Genomic DNA, 20,856 nt, shown 5'->3' on the forward strand with positions numbered 1-20,856 from the left:
CCAGGGGACATGCATCCATGCTGATGACAGGTTCTGCTCGATAACAATCCAAAGCAGTGTGGACCGACACATGTTCATTTTCATCATCTGAGTCAGATGCCACCAGCAGAAGGGTGATTTTCTTTTTGGTGGTTTGTGTTCTGTAGTTTGCACATCAGAGATTTGTTCTTTTAAGACTTCTGAAAGCATACTCCACACCTCATCCCTCTCAGATTTTGGAAAGCACTTTCAATTCCTAAACCTTGAGTCGAGTGCTGTAGCTATTTTTAGAAATCTCACATTGGTACCTTCTTTGCATTTTGTCAAATGTGCAGTAAAAATGTTCTTAAAAAGAACAGCATGTCCTGGGTCATCATCCGAGACCGCTACAACATGAAATATATTGCAGAATGTGGGGTAAAATAGCAGAGGACATGCAATTCTCCCCCAAGGAGTTCAGTCACAAATTTAATTAATGCATTTTTTTAACAAGCATCATCAGCATGGAAGCGTGTCCTTTGGAACTGTGGCTGAAGCATGAAGGGGCATATGAATGTTTAGTATATCTGGCACATAAATATCTTGCAATGCCAGCTACAAAAGTGTCATGCAAATGCCTATTCTCACTTTCTGTGACATTGTAACTAAGAAGAGGGCAGCATTATCTCCTTTCAATGTAAACAAACTTCTTTGTCTTTGTGACTGGCTCCACAAGAAGTAGGACTGAGTGGACTTCTAGGCTCTGAAATTTTACATCGTTTTGTTTTTGAGCATAACAAAAAACCCCTACATTTGTAAGTTGCACTTTCACGATAAAGAGATTGCACTACAGTACTTGTATGAGGTGAATTGAAAAAATACTATTTCTTTTGTTGAAATACATCCAAAATATTTAATGAATTTCAATTGGTATTCTATTGTTTAACAGTGTGATTAAAACTGTGACTAATCGTGATTCAGTTAACTGCAATTAATCAACAGCCCTAGTTATTTTACCTCTGCATTTGGCACTGGTGTGACCACTGCTGGAAAACTGTATCCGGTTCTGGTCCCCACAATGCAAGAGGGTGTTCATATATTGGAGAGAGCTCAGAGAAGAGCCTCAAGAATGATTAAAGGAAAACATGCCTTATAGTGATAGACTCCAGGACTTCAATTTATTTAGTTTAACAAATAGACGGTTACTGGGTGACATGATTACAGCTTATAACTAAGTATATATAGGGAACAAATATTTAATAATGGTCTCTTCACGCTAGCAGAGAAAGTTGTAACACAATCCAATGGCTGAAAGTTGAAGCTAGACAAATTCAGACTGGAAGTAAGGTGTCAATTCTTAACACTGAGAGTAATTAACCATTGGAACAATTACCAAGGGTCATGGTGGATTCTCCATCACTGATCATTTTTTAAATCAATGTTTTTCTAAAAGACATGCTCTAGGGATTATTTTGGGGACATTCTATGGCCTGTGTTGTACAGGAGGTCAGACTAGGTGATCGCAATAGTCCCTCCTGACCTTGGAATCTATGAAATCTGTTGGCAACGTTTCTGTTTACAGGGGTGTACACACACCTACATGTGTTCTGACCACACACAAAGAACAGAACACTAAAAAAGTTTTTCATTGCTTGTGTATTGCTATATGTTTATGTATATCAGTACTGAAGGTGTATCTGAAATAATTCCTGTCTTCTTTACCTACCTGTTCTCACTTTAAAGGGGTGAGTAGCACAGACCCAAAATACAGATTATTTAAAACAAACAAACACACACAACATGTTTCTAAAAACCTAGTATGAATTCAATATTTTTTGAATTACTTTAACAATTCAGTGAAAAGTATTTTGTTTAAATTAAATGTTCCTCAGAGACCCGGGAAGCGAAATACTCCAGAAAATAGAATTGAGACTAACTAGTATTACGTTCATTGTTCAGTTTGAGAGAAAAATAGAATAAACTAAAGGCACACAAATGGGACTAAATGGTGAAAAGAAAAATCAATTTTTAAATCCTGGTAAGTTTAATGGTCCCAGGTGTTAGAAAAAGAGGTATGGAATTTTTCTCCCAAAATATATTATTTCTAACCAGGTACTTTGGACCTATTCCAGCTCCCACTGAAGTAAGCAGGAGTTGTGCCAACGACATGAGTAAAAAGGAGATCAGACTGGGCCTATAGTCTTTCTGGGCCTATAGTCTTTCTGAGCCTCTGTAAAACTAACATTACTCATGCCCAACCATCAAGCATTTTACCCAAGTTTGTCTTTGATGTGTCTGAAAGCATCTGTCAGGAAATTAGCATAATCATCAGTCAGCTATTTAATAAAAATCTCCTTCTTTCCATAGGAGTACACCAATTAAAACAAAGTCACAATGTAGATTCTTCCATAGGCACCAACTCCATGGGTGCTCTGAGGCTCAAGCACCCCTGGGAAAAAAATATAGGGAGTGCTCAGCACCCATGGACCATTACCCCGCCCATGCTCCACCCCAAGGCCCTGCCCCTACTCAGCCTATTCCCGTGGCCACGCCCATGCTGTGCTCCTCCTCTACCTCTTCCTCTGAGGCCCCCACTGCTCACTCCTCTCAGCCTCCTCCCCCAATCACTCGCCCTTAAGACGAGAGGGGGCAGAAAGGAGTGAGCAGAGGGTGGGAGGTGCTTGGGGGAGGAGGCCAAGAGGAGCAGGCAGGAGGCGCTCAGGGGAGAGGGCGGAGCAGGAGCGGGAAGAGGGCGAGCAGGAGTGGGGCCTCGGAGATAAAGCAACCGCCAGCAAAACCAAAAGTCAGCGCCTGCGGATGCTTCTTAGAGTATATGTCAGATAACCTTAGTCCCAGATTTGGACCTTAGCGTCCAAAATATGGGGGTTAGCATGAAAACCTCCAAGCTTAGTTACCAGCTTGGACCTGGTACTTGCTGCCACCACCCAAAAAATTAGAGTGTTTTGGGGCACTCTGGTCCCCCTGAAAAACCTTCCCTGGGGACCCCAAGACCCAAATCCCTTGAGTCTCACAACAAAGGGAAATAATCCTTTTTCCCTTCCCCCCCTCCAGGTGCTCCTGGAGAGATACACAGACACAAGCTCTGTGAATCTAAACAGAGGGACTCCCCTCTCCCCATTTTCCAGTCCTGGAGAACAGAATTACCGAGAGTTAATCTCTCTTTCCCCCCTCACCCAGAGGGAATGTAAAATCAGGCGAATAAATCTAACACACACAGATCTCCCTCTGACTTCTTCCTCCCACCAATTCCCTGGTGAGTACAGACTCAATTTCCCTGAAGTTTCCTAGTAAAGAAAAACTCCAACAGGTCTCAGAAAGAAAGCTTTATATAAAAAGAAAGAAAAATACATAAAAATGGTCTCTCTGTATTAAGGTGACAAATACAGGGTCAATTGCTTAAAAGAATATTGAATAAACAGCCTTATTCAAAAAGAAAACAAATCAAAGCACTCCAGCAACTATAGACATGTAAATACCAAAGAAAAGAAATCATATAACTCACTATTTGATCTCTTTGTCCTTACAGCTTGGAAACAGAAGATTAGAAAACAGAAATCACTTCTCAAAGCTGAGAGAAAAGCAGGCAGACAGACAAAGACTCAGACACAAACTTCCCTCCACCCAGAGTTGAAAAAAAATCCTGTTTCCTGATTGGTCCTCTGGTCAGGTGCTTCAGGTGAAAGAGACATTAACCCTTAGCTATCTGTTTATGACAGTATATATCTATTCAAGCAAAAAAAATCTGCAAAAATCCATCTTGAATCTTTCATTTCATTAAGATGTTTCACGAAATATAATTTCATTGATGTTTTGGACATCTCTAGTTCTTCCTCCTCCCACTTTTAAGTAAAGGCTTTATCCACCTATAAATTGTATATGTCCTTGGATAACACAAAAAGAAAACAGATACTGTGAACTTTGCTTTGTTCACCAAATGTTTATCACCTAAAACTGTGACTTTCCCTTAGATAGAGCTTTATCTTGCCAAGAAAATTCAATGCACTTCACAAAAGATATACAATAGTATGACAATAGGCTGCAGTGCCAAGCTGATGACTGACAACAAAGGGAAAACTAGACAATAGTCGGTGCTCAGATTTAAAATCATGCCACTCATGATTTCCGAGGCTGAGTGCAGAATCATTTAGGATACACATCACGATTCCCACAGCTATCATCCATTCATTCCAAGGTGGCTAGGATTGACAAATGTGAACATTTAACACGTAGTCTGCCTCCTCCTCCCCCCACACCCCGATTTACTCAGATATGCCCAGGAAGTCTAGTCTTTATTATTCTTGCGTAAGCATGGGGCTGTGCAATGTTTAAAAAGCACTCACAGAGCTCAATTCTGAGATATACTGAGTGCTCTTGACAGCCATTGAATAACATGGGAGGCAAGTGTTCTCACTAACCAACAGGATAAGGCCCTTATTTCCCTGCAAGTGTTCACTTGGCATAAGGGTATATTGAATTTCAAAATGCTCAAGCATGCAAGTTTCAACAACATTCAAAAAATAAATTCCATCTTTGACCTTTTTAAAACACTGTTATATCATCATTCTGTAAGAATGAATTTATTTTTCTACTCAATAAATTCCATTCAATGGCTGTAGGCATTAACGTAGCTAAGATTAAAATCAGGTCAACAGTACTGAGAATAAATAGCACTTTAACCTGGAGAATACAAATGTGCCAGAACACTCAAAAGGGTTATAACTGATCTGCTTGCTTTAAAATTCAATATTTTTAGTGCCAAGTTAATGTTCTTTCAGCTTCCTCTATACGGAACAACAATGAACAGCTAGACATTTCACAGAAGATTATGCATAAGCTATCAAAGTTTAGAGGTGGAAAAAAGACATCATTATTATGAACCATATGGTAGCACCTAGACCCCTCCATCACCTCCATGATTAGGGCTCCAGGGAGCTAGGAACTGCACAACCACATAGTAAAAGACAATCCCATCCCCAAAGAACTTACAATTTAAACAGACAAGACAGACAAAGAGTGGGAGGGAAAAGACACAGAGAGGTGAAGCCCCTTGCCCAAGGCACCCAGGTCTCCTGAATCCCAGTTCAGTGACTAACCCACCGTACCAAACTGCCCCTTTTAGACTAGTGAATCCATCCCTTGCAAGTGCTGGATATTGTGTGTGTATGGCACTTTCTCTCACTCTTTGTATACATATATGTAGGGGATGCCAGAAGGATTCAATCATGCCTAGTAAATTTAAGGCAAAGAGGACAGAACTGCAACCATCTTTAGTCAGGATAACTTCTAATCAGGATGCCTGAACTATAAATTGGACTACCCCTTCCCCCTACTCTATCTAATCTCTGATTATTCCCATGAATATCCCAGAATATTCATTCCAAGCATTATTTCCTACTTTGGCAGGAGATACTCTAACTCAATGACTGCCTTCTCGGCTGCCGTTGCGGTTTAACTTAAGACCTTCCGAGCTAAAGCATGAATCTCTACAACTTGTGCAAAAGGACTAAGTCCACTTGTTGGTAGCTCTAGCAGACTCATATCCTTGTGAATCAGACACATTTGGGGAGACTTGTAACAAACATTTAACAGCGGGGTTGCACATACACCATGATATGGGGAGTTCTGTGTTCCTGTGGAATTCCAATGCACAGATCTCTATTACACATGTATCTAGCGCAGCATCTCTCAAATGCAGCCACCAGTGGCTTTTCCTCCAGACACAGCCCCTCCCTTTCCCTGCTGCTCCTGGATGCACCACCTTGGTGTTGTCTGCTGGGGCTGCAAGCAGGGACTGGGCCCTGCTCCCCTCTGGAGACAGCTGGGGCACAGTGCTGAAGGAGCAGGCAGCTGATGAGTTCAACACTTTCCCGGGGATGGTGGGGCTTAGGCTTTGGGCTTCACACCTGGTGTGCTGGGGTGGCAGACTCCAGCCTCACGGCTTCAGGCTCCATTCCTATCCCCCAGAAACAGGGCTTTGGGCTCTGGCCCCAACTATCTCCCCCGCCCCCCCAACTCCATCGCCCCTGGCCCCTACTGCCTACCATGACCCCCCCCCCCCCAAGGCTTAATTTGTCCCCCAGGCTTGCTGGGGCTGAGTAAGTCTTTTGTGAAAAGTGATATGTTTATGTTTGATAATATCAAACATAACTTTTTACAACAGACTTACTAGCTAGCAATATATAAGTTACAATGATTTGGATATGCATATGTGTGTATTTATTTTATTTTCCTAAAGCTACGTATTTTAGGGAAAAGTGTGAGAGCGGCCACCAGCAAGAGTTGATAGCCACACTCCTGAGGCCACCAAAAAAGTTGTCCTGAGAACCCCTGAACTTCCCTCTATTGGACGATACAATCAATCACACAATCAATAGTATTAAAGTGGTTATGTCGGATCCCCTTCATATATACATTACTTTCATCTACAATTTAATCTTGTTCACCAACTGGTGGCTTATGGCTTTGGTGCCAAATATCTACTCCCCAAATATTCTACTCCCCAGAGTGTACCTATGCAGTTAGCTAGTGATGATGATATTTATATACCAGTGATCACGGATTATTACATTTTATATTGTGGGACATGCATGCACTGTGCTTCTGATTCTAACACACTATTATCCGCTCCTTTTTCCTCTGTGAATTCATGGATGTTCCTTTGTGGCATTATAGCTGAATAGTCAATAAAATGTCAACAACAAGAATAACAATAGGAAGGCAGCATGATTTAGTGGTTAGAAAGCCTGGGTTCTATTCCCCACTTTGCTTTTATCTCACTGTGTGACCTGGAATGATTGGTGTGTATTAGTATTACTGAAGTGCTGTACAACATATGGTGAAAAAGACAGACCCGGCACCACTGAGTTTACAGTCTTGCTTGAGACAAGATGCAAGAGAGGGATGGAACAATCAAGTGGGGATAAGGACCACAAGGTAGCAGCAAGTTATTTATCTGTGTGTCTTATTTTCCTCTTCTGCAAAGCATTTTGTGACACATGCGAAAAGTATCAGGTAAATGAAAGGTGTCAACATTATTTAAAATCTTTTATTTATTGAAACATTTTGCTAGATTAAATGTCCCCATTAGGACAGACACTGTGGAAACTTTCGGTGGCTAGATAGAGTCCCATGGTGGAAAAATACGGCACTGCTTAGCGTATATTCACTTATTTAAATGCTTTCCTTATAACTAGCAGTAAAAACTGCATCTGATAAATTGGTATTTTACTCATCGTTGTAGTTTCAAATGATGGCTGCTTACAGCCAGAAAACAAAGATTCAGGGAGAGGGATTCCATATAAAGGTTTTGGTATTTAACAGATGTCCACTGAGCTGTCAGAGGAGAGAAATGCCTCAGAAGTTTTTCTTCCTTTTGATTTTTTTCACCGGGGCTAGTTTATATGCATGAGTACCAATAGCTCTCCTCTCTGTCATTCTGACACACTGAAGCTCCAGCATTAATGCAAGCCTAATCCTCACTATCAGGCTGTCATCACATTAAAATTAAACTGCTCATTTCTAACCAAAGGAAGGGTTTTTATTACTTGTTCCCCCCCAAATAAAGCCATCATCCTCTGCTAATGAGGTGTTCTAAGATGGTTCACATTGTGAACCACAAGATCAGCTCACAAGGCTGAGCAGAACATGCGCTGTGGAGACTAGCAGAATAATTCAGCCTGGCCAAGTCTGCTGCTCACTCATACATGCTGACTGTTCATATAGAGGGAAAAAGAGAGACCCTGTTTTGTTCTCTAACTAGCTCTTTTATTCCAATGTATTTCGAGCAAAATTAAAAGGTGTGGGGCCCATCTGGCATAGCTTTACCCCAGCGAGTAACCCCTGGGGAAATCAATGGGGCTACTCATGTGAGTAAAACTTTGCAGGAGAAGGCCCTTGCCTTATTTTCACCCACATCTTCTTATTTATAGCTTTCAAATGTTGGTAAGTTTGTAGCATTTCCACCAAACCTCAGAACTGCAGCTACCAGATGATTTCCTTATATAATGGAAGCTGGGTTGTTGGTTTTTTTTAACCTAACCAAAAGAAATACACTTTCAAGTAAAATTTTAATTTGCATCTTGCTGTCTGGTAAGACACTCCTAACTATAGCTGCAGTTAAAAAAAACTGCTGCAGTTAAAAAAAACCTGTTTTTAAAATCATCTTGGCAAAATTCTTAAGAGTAACAAAGCCTGAAAAGAGTAAAGTTCCACACATGTCAAAAATGCAAAGAAAAGAGAATTATGGATACCATTCAATTAGGAAGCTGATCTCTCAAGTTTGATGGACCGTGGTCTTGTAATCAGCCACAAGAAATGCAACTGCCCTGTCAGCAAACCAGCTTCAGAGCTACCACCGAGGAACTTGACATTTGTGGTTGCCTGGATGGTTCAGACGATCATAAAGAAAACAAGACAAATATGGAATGCTATAAACTCTGGTCTTATTGCTAGTGAAGCCAAGGCTTTTCACCAATCCCCACCCTCTTGCGGGATAGAGAATCCATAATTCTATTTTAGGGCAGTCCAGTAAAACTGGCGAGAGAGCTAACATGCCTTGACTAAGTTCTCTCTTAAACCGGTGGGTTGAACTTCTTAAATCTGAACTTCATGATTGTGCACAAATGCATCTGAGAAATACTGATTTATAAAGCTTGCTGAACGATCAGTTTTATTTTTAACGTACAAAATACACCTAACTCCTGTTCTGTAGGCATGTGCACAATATGCAAACACTTCTAAACTAAACTAATATCGAGTAAAAATTTTCTCTTACCCTTTCAGCATATCAAGGCTAATAGTTTCCATTACCCATTAATTTATTTATGCCCCAAACACAGACACATGCATAACTTTGTATCCACAAGTTGCCCCACTGAGTTTAATGAGGCTACTCATAGGCATACTGTTATGTACTCATTTAAAGGTGTGCAAGATTGGGGCGCCACGCTTCATAATCTAATCCCTTCTCACAAGCCTAGATGAATGGGTCACCCTGTAGTGTGCTCTGATGGTCAACTTACTTGGGCCCTGTGCGGGTGGAAGCAAGTTCCTGCATACACAGCCATTTATCTGGCATCCATTACAGAGCCTATTTGCATATTAATGAATGTAACCTCACAACACCCCTGTGAGGTAGAGAAGTATTTTTATCCTGCCTTTTCATAGATGGGGAACTGAGCCACAGAAAGATTAAGTGACTTGCCCAAAGTCACACAGGATCTATGTGGCAGAGCCAGGAACTGTTCCTCCAAACTCCAGTATCCCAGGCCAGGGCTTTAAACACAAAAACATTCTTCCTGATTCAAGGGCCCTACCCAGAAAATGCCCATAGCCACCTTACTCTCCTATTTAAACCTGGAGCATTGCAGCTGTGGTATAATAGAGAGGGAGACAGTCTCTAAGGTAACCAAGATCCAAACCACTCAGATCTTTATAGGTCAAAACCACCACTTTGATATGAACCCAGCAACAGATAGGAAGCCCGATTTATTCCATTATGTTTTCTTTTTATCATTGGGGGAAATAATTGGTATAAAGATGAGAATTATTTCCCACTGTTATTGTTAAAACAGTACAGCACTTGTGTTTTGCAGTGGGGAGGAGAGGGGAAATGGTGATGAAGAGAAAGTTAACATTTAAGCATGCATTTAGCAATCAAGGACTTCCTTTTTGCATCAGTTTATCCTCTGCAGCTCTGATTTCTCCCAGGCCAGTAAAGACTGTTGGTATCTAGACTACAGTTCCCTCAGAGGCAGTATACAAAGAAAGCAGACAAAAAGAGAAGAGAGAGGCTTATCAGAATGTTGCTGTTCTCTCTCTCACAGCTGTTCACAGCTTGCAGGGCACATGAAAAATAAAATAAACACCCAGTTATATTTTGCTAGCACACATTTTACTAAAAAAAGAGGCACCTACTGTTTTATTAATTATTGTTGTTGTTACTAATTATTACCTGCAAGGGAGAATCAGAGAGGCTTACTGCAGGAGTGACGATTTAAAAGGAGGTGATTAAAATGATTTTTAAATATGTATATAGTTAAGAGGCTATCTCAAAGGAAACTGTGTGTCTGTATCAGGTTGGCTACTGAGTTAGCCATGTTTTAAATATTTATCCAATGAAATCATTATGCTTTTCAAAAAGAGACTCATTCTCGAATCCTCAAATTCTCATGCCTAATAAAAAATTAAATACCAAAAACTATGCAAAAATAATAGTAAAGATCCAACTTCAAATGCCCAAAGGGAGGAAATACCAAATTCAGAATGCCGCTCCATCTTTAGTGCACTCACTCGCTCTCAAGGAGCTCAGAGTAGGGCAGGATTTTGTTCAACAACCTCAAGTCTGCAATCAGATTTGTGAGAGTGGACTCCTGCATCCATACAGAGCCTCGTTGATTTCCATAGTTTGCCCACACAGAACTGATTACAGCATCAGGTCCCATATGCCAGTGGTTCTCAACCAAGGGTCCGAGACTTCCTAGCAGGCAGGGCCGGCTCCAGGCACCAGCACAGCAAGCAGGTGCTTAGGGCGGCCAACGGAAAGGGGTGGCACGTCCAGCTCTTCGGTGGTGGGTCCCTCAGTCCCTCTCGGAAGGAAGGACCTGCCACCGAATTGCTGCCAAAGAATGAAGCAGTGGGGTAGAGCTGCTGCCAAAGTGCTGCCAATCGCAGCTGCTGCTTTTTTTCTTTTTTCCCACCGCTTGGGGCAGCAAAAGCGCTGGAGCTGGCCCTGCTGGTGGGCCATGAGCAAGCAGATTTCAGGGGGTCCACCAAATTAAAGCAGAGTGCAGGGCCGGTGTTAGAGTTGTTGGGGCCTAGGGAAGAAAGTCAAAGCCCGAGCCCCACTGCTCAGGGCTGAAGCCAAAGCCCAAACCTTGCCACATGGGACTGAAGCCAACTTAGCTTTGTGGAGTCCCCTCTGGGGTGGGGCCCCTAGCAATTGCCCTGCTTGCTACCCCCCTAATGCTGGCCTTGGCTTTTAATCTACTGGATATGTAGAAAAAACATTTGTTGTGGCATAAATGGGCTGTGGAGTTTTTATAGCATGTTGAGGAGACCTCTGAAAGAAAAAGGCTGAGAACCCCTGCCATATGCGTGCATTAAGAATGGAGAGTCAGCCTCCCTTTAGAATTTCATTCTTTTGTGGAGTTTTGTACAGTGGCAACATTTTACAAATTACTTCCCTTTTGAGAACATTTCTACCAGTTTGAGAGCAATTCCCTGCACTTAAAACCACTGGAAGTGGTCTCAACTTAGACAGTGGAGGAAATGGGTTAGTATTTATTAAAAGTTTTGCAGTTCTGCATTCAAGAGTGTCAGAGCACTTAATGGACATTTATGAATGAAACTTCCAGAGAACCCTGTAAATATGGAAGTGATGTAATCCCTATTGTACAAATGGAGACAGCTGGGGTGCGGAGAAGTTAAGTGACTTGCCCAACGTGAGGTGGCAATTTGGAGGCAGCTCTTTGGCCCCCACCTTAATGTGCTTTCTTTTAATGGTAGTTTAAAACAAAGGGTGCCACCTCTTTCATTGTCCATTCCCTGGTTTGACCAAACCGGACATGGCGTCCCTGGGAATTGGTGCAGTTCTTCCACTGGTATTTTTAGCCTGTCATATCATGTAGTACGGCAAGTCAAAGTTAAGATTCAAAATGCACGAGATGTAAGTGCTTCTCCAGGTTCTATGATGGGAACTGCAAGCAAATAAATTGTCTGAAAGTACACCCCCAAAAAAAGAGGGAGACATTTGGAAAGTTTTCTAAAAAGTCTTTCATGTTTTATTTTGGTATCGTGTGCATTAAACTGGCGCAAGCTGGAACAAGTCATTCAGAGAAAAAATAATATTAACTGTTAGCACTTTAGAAACATTCAGAAAGCTATTCTAATAAGTAGCATTCCTGTAAGGTAGGGTAATCGGTACTATCCTTGTTATATAGATGGAGAAATGGAGTCACAGAGCAGTTCACTGACTTGGCCATGACCACAGGGCATTGCCTGTTTTAAAGAAATTTGGGGTGCTACCCATTGTGTAGTACAGCTGAATCACACCACATGTCCACACACAAGAGCACCCCAATGCTATATGTGTCATCCACCATTAGCTGCTTTGAGCAAGACTGGCCATCATGTGATTCTCCACGGTACCAGTCTCCATCAGTGCAGTGCCAGTGTGGACAGAGCTAACTGGCATAATAGCCCTAATGGTGGACACAGACCTCCCACTACTGTCCTGCAGTGTTTCAGACACCACTTTGGTAGCTTATCTGGTCTACATATTGCACAGGGGTGAAGCAGGCCCAAAGTAGCTTCCCTGTACAAATACAGCAGCACAAAATGCACAGCTAAGTTGCACCGTGTTTTCACAGTGACAAATACATCCTGCTTCTGTGACTCAACTAACTCTATTGCTGCTGTGTCTCATAGGGGACCATCCTACATAAAAAGGTTACCAGCTGGCCTGAGGCCTACATACAGGTTATGACTGGAATCCTACTGGGGAGAGGAGGAGGTCCTAAGCCAAGTTAATTTAGTCAGACACAGCAAGTTAGTGTGTGACGGTGCAGAAATGTTGAATAACCATTGGCGCTCCCCCCTCATAGCCTAGTGTTGAATAGGTGCTCTTTTCTGTCTCTAGAATCTCTTGTGATGGTCCTTCCAGTCCTGCAGATGTCTGCCTCTTCTCATGACCCTCCAGCCAGGTCACATTGAAGTCTCTTTTCTTCAGGGGTAAACAAGGTGCCCAATCAACTAAACTCAAATAAACGTAACTCTTCACCCCTACGTAGGCTCACTCCTCTGCAGCCAGGGCTGTCCTTCCCAGACTCTGCAGGACTGTCCTTCCACTCTTGTGCAGAGTGGTATCTCCCAGGGCTTACCACCTGGAGGCCCGGTTCCAAACTCAATAGTCCTCCTCCCTCTTGGATCAGGGGGTTTCTGCACCACCATTTCTGGTTGCCAGTAGGAGAACCTAGGCCTTCCCTCTTCTCTGGGTTCCTGTGGTGAACAGCTAAGGTTCTCCAGTGCTGCTTTACTGGACTTCTTCCCACATTGGCCTTCCCTCAGGCCCTTTCCCACAGTCCCTGCCTGGGCTTACTGTATATCTGCCTCTCTCTAGGCCTTCCTCCACCCCCCAGCAACCAAAGGAGGACTGGAGAGTTCTTCTCCCTGTAGCCCCCTTCTCAGCTGGGCTTCCTTCCTTTATACTTACCACTGAGCTCCTCTCCCCATTGGGCTTCATCTTCAGTTAGTCCTGGCCCAATTTTAAGTTGCAACCAGATGCCTTAATTAAACTCTCTAGTTCCAGTTAAACCTTTTAGTGCCGGTGTGGTATATGTACTCCATCGAACACTGGCAAAGATAGGCAACATCAGGTGCCATGAAGTTGAAGGGGTTGAGATCTAGTATAACAGTTGGTCTGGTCTGGCAGAAAATTTGCTTTTTACGGAGAGTTGAGTCCTCGAGACTCACACCTCCACACAGCCCAATTCACTAGTAGATAACACACCTGTACCTTGCACCTTAATCATGAGAGAAAGTGGAAAACATTGGCTCCATGTACCAGGAAAAAGAGATATACAAAGAACTGGACCAGGAGATGCCCGATATGATGTTAGGATCTCTGTCAGTGACTCAGGATCCCAACAGAGCTGCAGAGATGGAATCTGAGCCAGTTCACCAGGAGCAGAAACAGGGATTTGGGGCCATCTGGGCATAACTCATCTAAACAATTCCATGCCATTGCAGTGGCCTTGGGTATTGGTGGCACCTCAGTGTCCCCTGTGCTCTGCCTGTGGTACACAACAGCTTAGTCTCCTGAGTACTGAAATGCTTCTAACTCAAGTTATTGGACCCACTATTGGAGTATCTAAGTGAAATTTAATGGCCTGTGATATACAGGAGGTCATATTAGATGATCTAATGGTACTTTCTGGCCTTAATTTTATGATCAACTATAAAACTTAGTTTGCACAGTTCTGGCTTCCTATCTCTCACCCTGCGATCGAGACAGCTGTCTGACATTCAGACATGCTCCAGATTACTTCACCCTCTGGGATTTTAACACCATTATAATCTTTGGGTGCCAGCAAGCTTGCCTAACAAAACTGGAAGATGGGGGAGCAGCCACCAGTGCCTCTGAAGTTGCCAAGGAGCTCACAGAGTGTGAGATTGTGGCACAGGGCATGAATATCTGCAGATAACATTGGGTTAAGGTGTAGTAATTCCCTTGGGTGCGGCCTGAGATGCTCTGACTAAAGAGGAGGAGATGGTTTCCTTACATTGAATTATTCAACAAATAATTCATTGCTACCCCCTGCAAACAAGACCCAGTAGGGTACATCCATGTGACCCATAAGAACTGAACCTGGCTGTTGTTATTCACCCATAAACTGCACTTATTCCAAGACTGTAATGAATTTCCACTTGCAGCAATATGTTCATAAACAAACATATAATGGGGTGTCAATAGTGCCAGAGTTAAGCATCTATCATCTCTTCCATTACAGACCTTTTCTTCAGGGTATTTATCACTCTGGGTCAATTGTGTCCTCTAATCCACATATGGAAGGTTCCTCCTCCTCTTCACATCCACATGAAAAGTCAGCCAGCTCTGGCATCATTGCTCCCCTGGTCCCAGCAGAGAATTCGCCCACACAGGAGGAGTGCCTGGGGCTAGGCTCTATGATCTTTTCTATGTAGATCCCCCATGTTTCCCCATGAACTCCAAAAGTAGCCTCATACAAGGGAGGCCCTGATAACATGGCAGCAATGGAGCCATACTACCAGAGAACCTAGGAAGGCCTACTGTGGGCTAGAGCCAGTCTCCATGTGAATGGCTGGGGCATCCTATGATCCCCAGGGATCCACCGGGTTTCCAGATGGGCCCAGTAGGAGGAAAAACCCATTATAACAATAAAGGAGAATTTCCATGGAGGACATTTTCTCCCCCAGTTCTCCTTTCTCACAGATTTTTCCACATGAGGTAATGGTCTGGGCTGTTGCCATCATCCTAGACTACAACTTTGAACACAACCTATCCACTCAGATTCAGTTTTTAAAATAATCATTCCTTTAGGTTGGTTTGACCAGCTTTGGTCTATCTAAGGCACCTGAAGAATGTAGAGAATAAATGTTTTACATTTCACTCTACAATGAAGGTAGCAGTCAGAATGGATAGCTATGCTTTCTGTGCATGGGCGTTCTTTAGTGCTATCTCATTAAAATTTGTGATCCAATATTGCAACAGGTCAAACCTTTGCCTGCCATTCTAATATTGTCTCACAGAGAAAAACTAAAATCATCATGTAAAAGTAGTGTATGGATTTCCACTCCATACGGCTAAATGCAGTGCCTTGCATGGTGTCAAGTATCAGAGGGGTAGCCGTGTTAGTCTAGTTCCAGACTAACACGGCTACCCCTCTGATACTTAAAATCATCATGCAATTGCTTAGAAATCACCTCTCCAAACACTGCCCTTGAGTGTGTGCCTGGACTTAGGTATGGTGTTTGGGGCAGAAATAAGGTAAATCAAAATAGATGGGACATGAAGACAGGTCACTGGGAAATATCATTTCTCTTGATGTTACTATGTAAACATGCCATGGAAGGAAGTATATGCTGAGATCACAGTGAATGCTTTATTGAGGTTCAGAACAGTGTATGAGCTATTCCACTGCTCCCAGCATCTACCTCAAAGAAGGAATGCATCATTTGTTTCCAGTTATCCTGGACTCATATCCAGCTTGCCCCTGTTAAACTTTTAATAAAAATATATTTCAGACTTATAATCAGGTTTTATTGGGCAAACATGGAAAATTCTCAACATTTCCCTTGTCTTATACTTTAGTACATTTTGCTGGTTACTTTAAATGACTTCATCGATGTATAGCAGCAGCTAGGATCTGTAAGGTAAATGTTTCACTCTAAAGGTCTCAATTTCTACAATGTACTCTCTAAATTTGCCACTTTCCTATTTTGTGAGCTGTAACAACAGAGTGCATTCATTCAGTCCTTACCCAGCCAAGCAAAACGCTCACTGGGATTTCCTTTTCAAGCCTGCTAATTGAAAACATTCTGCAGTTTATTAGTCACCATATAGATTATCTGCTGACATGCAAACTCTCACTCATTCTAGACATGTTAATACGTAATTACTGATTCCACAGAGACTGGACTGCAGGTGTGGTGCTCTATGACCCACGCTAATAATCATTTCACTCAGATCGGAGCACAGATGGAATACACAGCTAACTGACTTTCCCACTACACTATCTGACCCATCCAAAAAGTGCTTGAGCTTTTTTTTTTTTTTTTTAAAGGAAGTATTTTTTGTCTGTGTTCATTATGTCCAACATCCACCCACAACCTATCAGGGAAGAGGATTGAAAATCTGCACTCCCAGATCCAGCTGGCTCAGCAGGAGCTGACCTTGGGCAGATGTTCTACATGGTGAATTGAAATAGGAAGAGCTAGAGAGAGAGAGAGACTCTGAAGGAGAGAAACATTAGGAAAGAGATAGATATGCCCAGTCATTTCTGTGATTAGCTACACGATGATCACACACACAATGGCTGACCCATTACAAGGTTATACTCCAATCAAGTCTTTGTTGTGATAGTTTATGAAAGTCAGTCAACAAGTCTTGCAACTGAAATATCACCTTCCATTCAATGACTCCCCATGTAAAGTCTTTTGTACTGCAGCTACTCATTCCATCCATTCTTTGGTTGGTGGGATGTTAAAAAAGAAAGATTTTCCCCCATTTCTCTTAATGCAAAACTTATCCTGAGACTTTAAATATTTGAAAACAGTCTTTGCTTGCACAAGGGAAGATTGTGGCCAAAGACGTTACTGTTCAAAGAAACCAACACATGACAGTTTGGGTTAAAATACTCATACTTGAAGTATTTCCTATTAAGAGGGCCCTACCAAATTCACTATCCATTTTGACCAATTTCATGGTCATAGGATTTTAAAAATCATAAATTTAATTATTTCAGCTATTTAAATCGGAAATTTCATAGTGTTGTAACTGTAGGGGTCCTGACCCAAAGGAGAGTTGTCTGCGTGAGTGTGGGAGGGGGAAACGGGGGGTCGCAAGGTTACTGTAGGGGAGGTTGGCAGTACTGCTACCCTTATTTCTGCACAGTTGCTGGCGGCAGTGCTGGCTTCAGCGCTGGGCAGCTGGAGAGCAGCAGCTGCTGGCCAAGAGCCCAGCTTTGAAGGCAGAGCCATCGCCAGCAGAAGTAGTAAGGATGACATGGTATCATATTGCCCTCCATACTTCCGCACTGCTCCCTGCAGAGCTGGGCCCTCAGTCAGCAGCTGCCACTCTCTGGATTTTCAAAACTAGGGCTGGATTGTCAAAAGTGCTCAGAGTTGACCAAAAATGCTGCTCCCATTTAAGTCAATGGTAAGACTAACTTTGACCTTAGTGGGAACACAAATTAGGCCAACGCTTTTCAAAATTCCACCCTCGCTGTATAAAAGGAGTAATGGACAAGATGACACATTCAATTTTGATGTTCCTGCTGAGCTAGAAGCTTCGTCAAATACAACCTTTGACCATGCCAACAGAGGGCACAACAGATTATCTTGTGAGCAAGATAAAATCTTGAAATTTTGCTCACAGCCATTTGTCATGAACCACTGAGTACAAATATGAAAAGTGACATTTCTATAATAGTTCACCAAAGATCATCAGTCTAGCATTTTACCAAGGTAATATTAACTTCTTCCAGGAGACAGGTGAATTGGGTACAAGGCCTTCAGATTTCAGCCAAAAAAATGGTAATCTAATAGTTAGGCAAATGTGCCACTGGCACCAACTCCAATCACTCCATTCATCAGAAGGGCAGATTGTTGTCTACAGTACCTGACTCATCTCTGCATGTTTCAGTCATTATCAATTTCCAGTACAATGTGAGCATTAACCTACATTTTATAATCATTTTTCCCTAATTGCTAAGGGAACTTGACCTATTAACCTTTTTTCAAACAGAATGGGAAAAAAAAGATAATGTCTCAGTGAACTGGTAAAGAGATCTACTAATCAAACCTCAAGATGGACTGCTAGAACATTGATAAGAGCTTTTTTTGTGAGGTAGGGAAATTCTAGTTCGAAAGTGCTGAAAATGTATATCAGCTGAGAGGTGTTCTTCACTGATGACCAATTTACAGCACCTGCCTATGAAAGAGGAGGGAAATTCATGTCCGGAAAATCTTACCAAATGACGGGGGATGATATCCTTGGAAACAAAAAACATTCTTCTTTTCTGAATATGCCACATTAACAGCCTTAAAGATAGACACAGAAGCAGTGAAGAGCAGAAGCAATGAAAGCTTCCCCACAATGGCTCATCAACATACCTTAAACTTGTCTTGGAGGGGAAAACTCTGGGGGCTGTGTCATTTTAATCACTGGGCTCACAAGGTACCTATCAGTTGGTATCTAAACACTGAACAGCATCCCAGGCCATTGCTCAGCCATCACATGGTAACCAGCATCTTTTGGACACTCTCAACCGTGGCTGGATTTGGACAAGCAATTAATTGCTGAAAGGCTCCACTGTCCATTAGCAATCCCCCTGAGCCTGACAATTCACCACTAACATGCATTTATTGGTGCTTCTGTTGTAAAGCCAGAAAATGAAACAGCCCTGTTGGCAAAGCTTTGGGCTTGCATAGATTGGGTTTAAAATGTGATATGGCACTATATTCTCTAAAAGATTAAATTAGCTGACGCGAAGGTCTGACTAGGTATGTGATAATGCTGTGAAGGAGACTGTGCTCCTTATGCAGTGAGATTTTATGAAACTCTCTCCCCTGGCCAACAGGAAATCTCTTTATGCAACCTGAGTAGCCAAAGCAAACAGGAGAGGAAATAAGGATGCCTAATAAATGCCCCTGCTGAAAGGAAACATAACAGATACATTATTTATGCATACATTGGTGCATGGTGCCAGACAGAAAAGACCAGATTAATGTTATCATAAACAGAGTGTTAAGGGTTAATGTCTCTTATACCTGTAAAGGCTTACAAGCAGGAAACTGGACACCTGACCAGAGGACCAATCAGAAGACAAGATACTTTTAAATTCGGGTGGAGGGAAGTTTGGGTGTGAGTTCTTTGTTCTTCTCTCGGAGGATCTGAGAGAGACCAGACATTACTACAGGCTCTCTAAAGTTCTTTTCATATAGTAAGTAAAACAGGCGGTTTAGGCTTTTTAATTGTTTACTCTATTTGCATTTGTGGATCTGGCTGGTTAACTTTTATATGTGTAGTTGCTGGGAATATTTTGATTTGTATTGGTACTGGTGGGAAAGTCTCTTTCTGGTGTCTGTAAGCTATAAGACCCTGTAATATTTACATCTTGAAGTTACAGAGATAATTCTTTACTTTTTCCTTTCTTTTATTAAAATATTTCTTTTTAGAGAACCTGATTGATTTTTTTTTTTTTGGTTTCCCTTGTTTTATCCCAAGGGATTGGGATAACTCACCAGGATGGGTGGGGGAGACGGGAGGAGGGAGTGATAAAATCTCTCTCTGTTTTCCTTGAATCTGTTTGCCTCTTTGTGAAAGGGAAGGGAGATGCTTCCCTGTATGGTGATTTAAGAGGTTAGATCAGTATCTCAGGATAGCCCAGGGAGGGAGAAAGGAGGGAGAAAGGGAGTTCTGGGAGGGAGAAAGGTGGGGGAATGGTTTATTTCTCCTTGTTTTAAAAACCCAAGAGATCTGGATTCTTGGGGTCCCCAGGGAAGGTTGGGGAGGTCAGAGTGCCCCAAAACACTATATTTTTGGGTGGTGGCAGCCTATCAGATCTAAGCTGGTAATTAAGCTTAGGGAAATTCATGCTAGTATCTCATTTTCTGGACTCTAAGGTTCAGATCTGAGAAGGAATGCTAGGACACATGTAACCAATGTTAAGAAACATCAGGCTTCTTCAGAAAGATTTTAATGAAGTTGACGACCAACAGACACCCTGGTACACAGCGGACCATATAATGTTGCATGACGACAGTCAGCTGTATGCTGATGGGCACACAGCCTAAGGAACAGAAATCACAGCAATATCCAGCTCCTGCAGAGTGACATTAATTCTATGAGAATGAAGCAAATTTTACTTCTGACCTTGCTTGTGATACATCAGTCTTTATCATCTTAAAGTGGACTGACTTCTCGCTCCTGACAGGATAACGAAAAGAAAGCTATGAGAGTGACTCAATTTTATATCTCAGCTCCCTGAAGCAAACGAAGCCATCACCCTTTCTGCATAAGAAAGCAGGAAGGCTCAGACCTACACAGAAAGTCACTATCTGCCTATGACAGAGTACTGAGTCCCAGCACTCTGGTCACTTAAGCATTACATGGTTCCACAAGGAAAGGCCTGATGGAGGAGGAGAGTATTTAATTGTCTAAACTGACTGGAGTTTCATGATCTAAGAAGCTAATTATCCCATCGGCTGGGGAGATTAATTAAAAGCACAGGAAAGAAGCACAAAGAAGGGTGGGGATAGCAGAGCTCAGGAGAAGCTGGGTCTCTGGCTGGTGGGATCATCACTAAAACTCACAGAGGCGTTGACAAGCAAGAGGCATGCAAGGCTGTTTGTGAGGGACCCCAGGGTGGGAGAGGGTCTGCTCTGTTAGACTATCTCTTCTAAAATAGGGTTAAAAGACTTCCCCCTTCCGCCAACATAAGACATGTGAACTGGCCCATCAATCTAGCAAGAGCACAATGTAATGCCACACAGAGACTCAGGGTCCAGATTCAAGTTTGCATTTTTCATTCCCAGAGCAGCAGAGTCTCTGGAGTGCTGGGAAGGAAGCATGGTGAATCTTTAAAAGCAACAAAGAATCCTGTGGCACCTTATAGACTA

At 42.4% G+C, this 20,856-nt stretch overlaps 1 protein-coding gene across 4 annotated transcripts in view; it reads right to left on the reverse strand.

The window, feature by feature from the left end:
- Positions 1 to 20,856, reverse strand: part of SORCS2 (sortilin related VPS10 domain containing receptor 2) — an 849,371-nt gene that overhangs the window by 647,604 nt on the left and 180,911 nt on the right. The window lies entirely within an intron of this gene.

The sequence above is a fragment of the Gopherus evgoodei genome, chromosome 5 (assembly GCF_007399415.2).
Source record: "Gopherus evgoodei ecotype Sinaloan lineage chromosome 5, rGopEvg1_v1.p, whole genome shotgun sequence".
Classification (NCBI taxonomy): domain Eukaryota; kingdom Metazoa; phylum Chordata; order Testudines; family Testudinidae; genus Gopherus; species Gopherus evgoodei.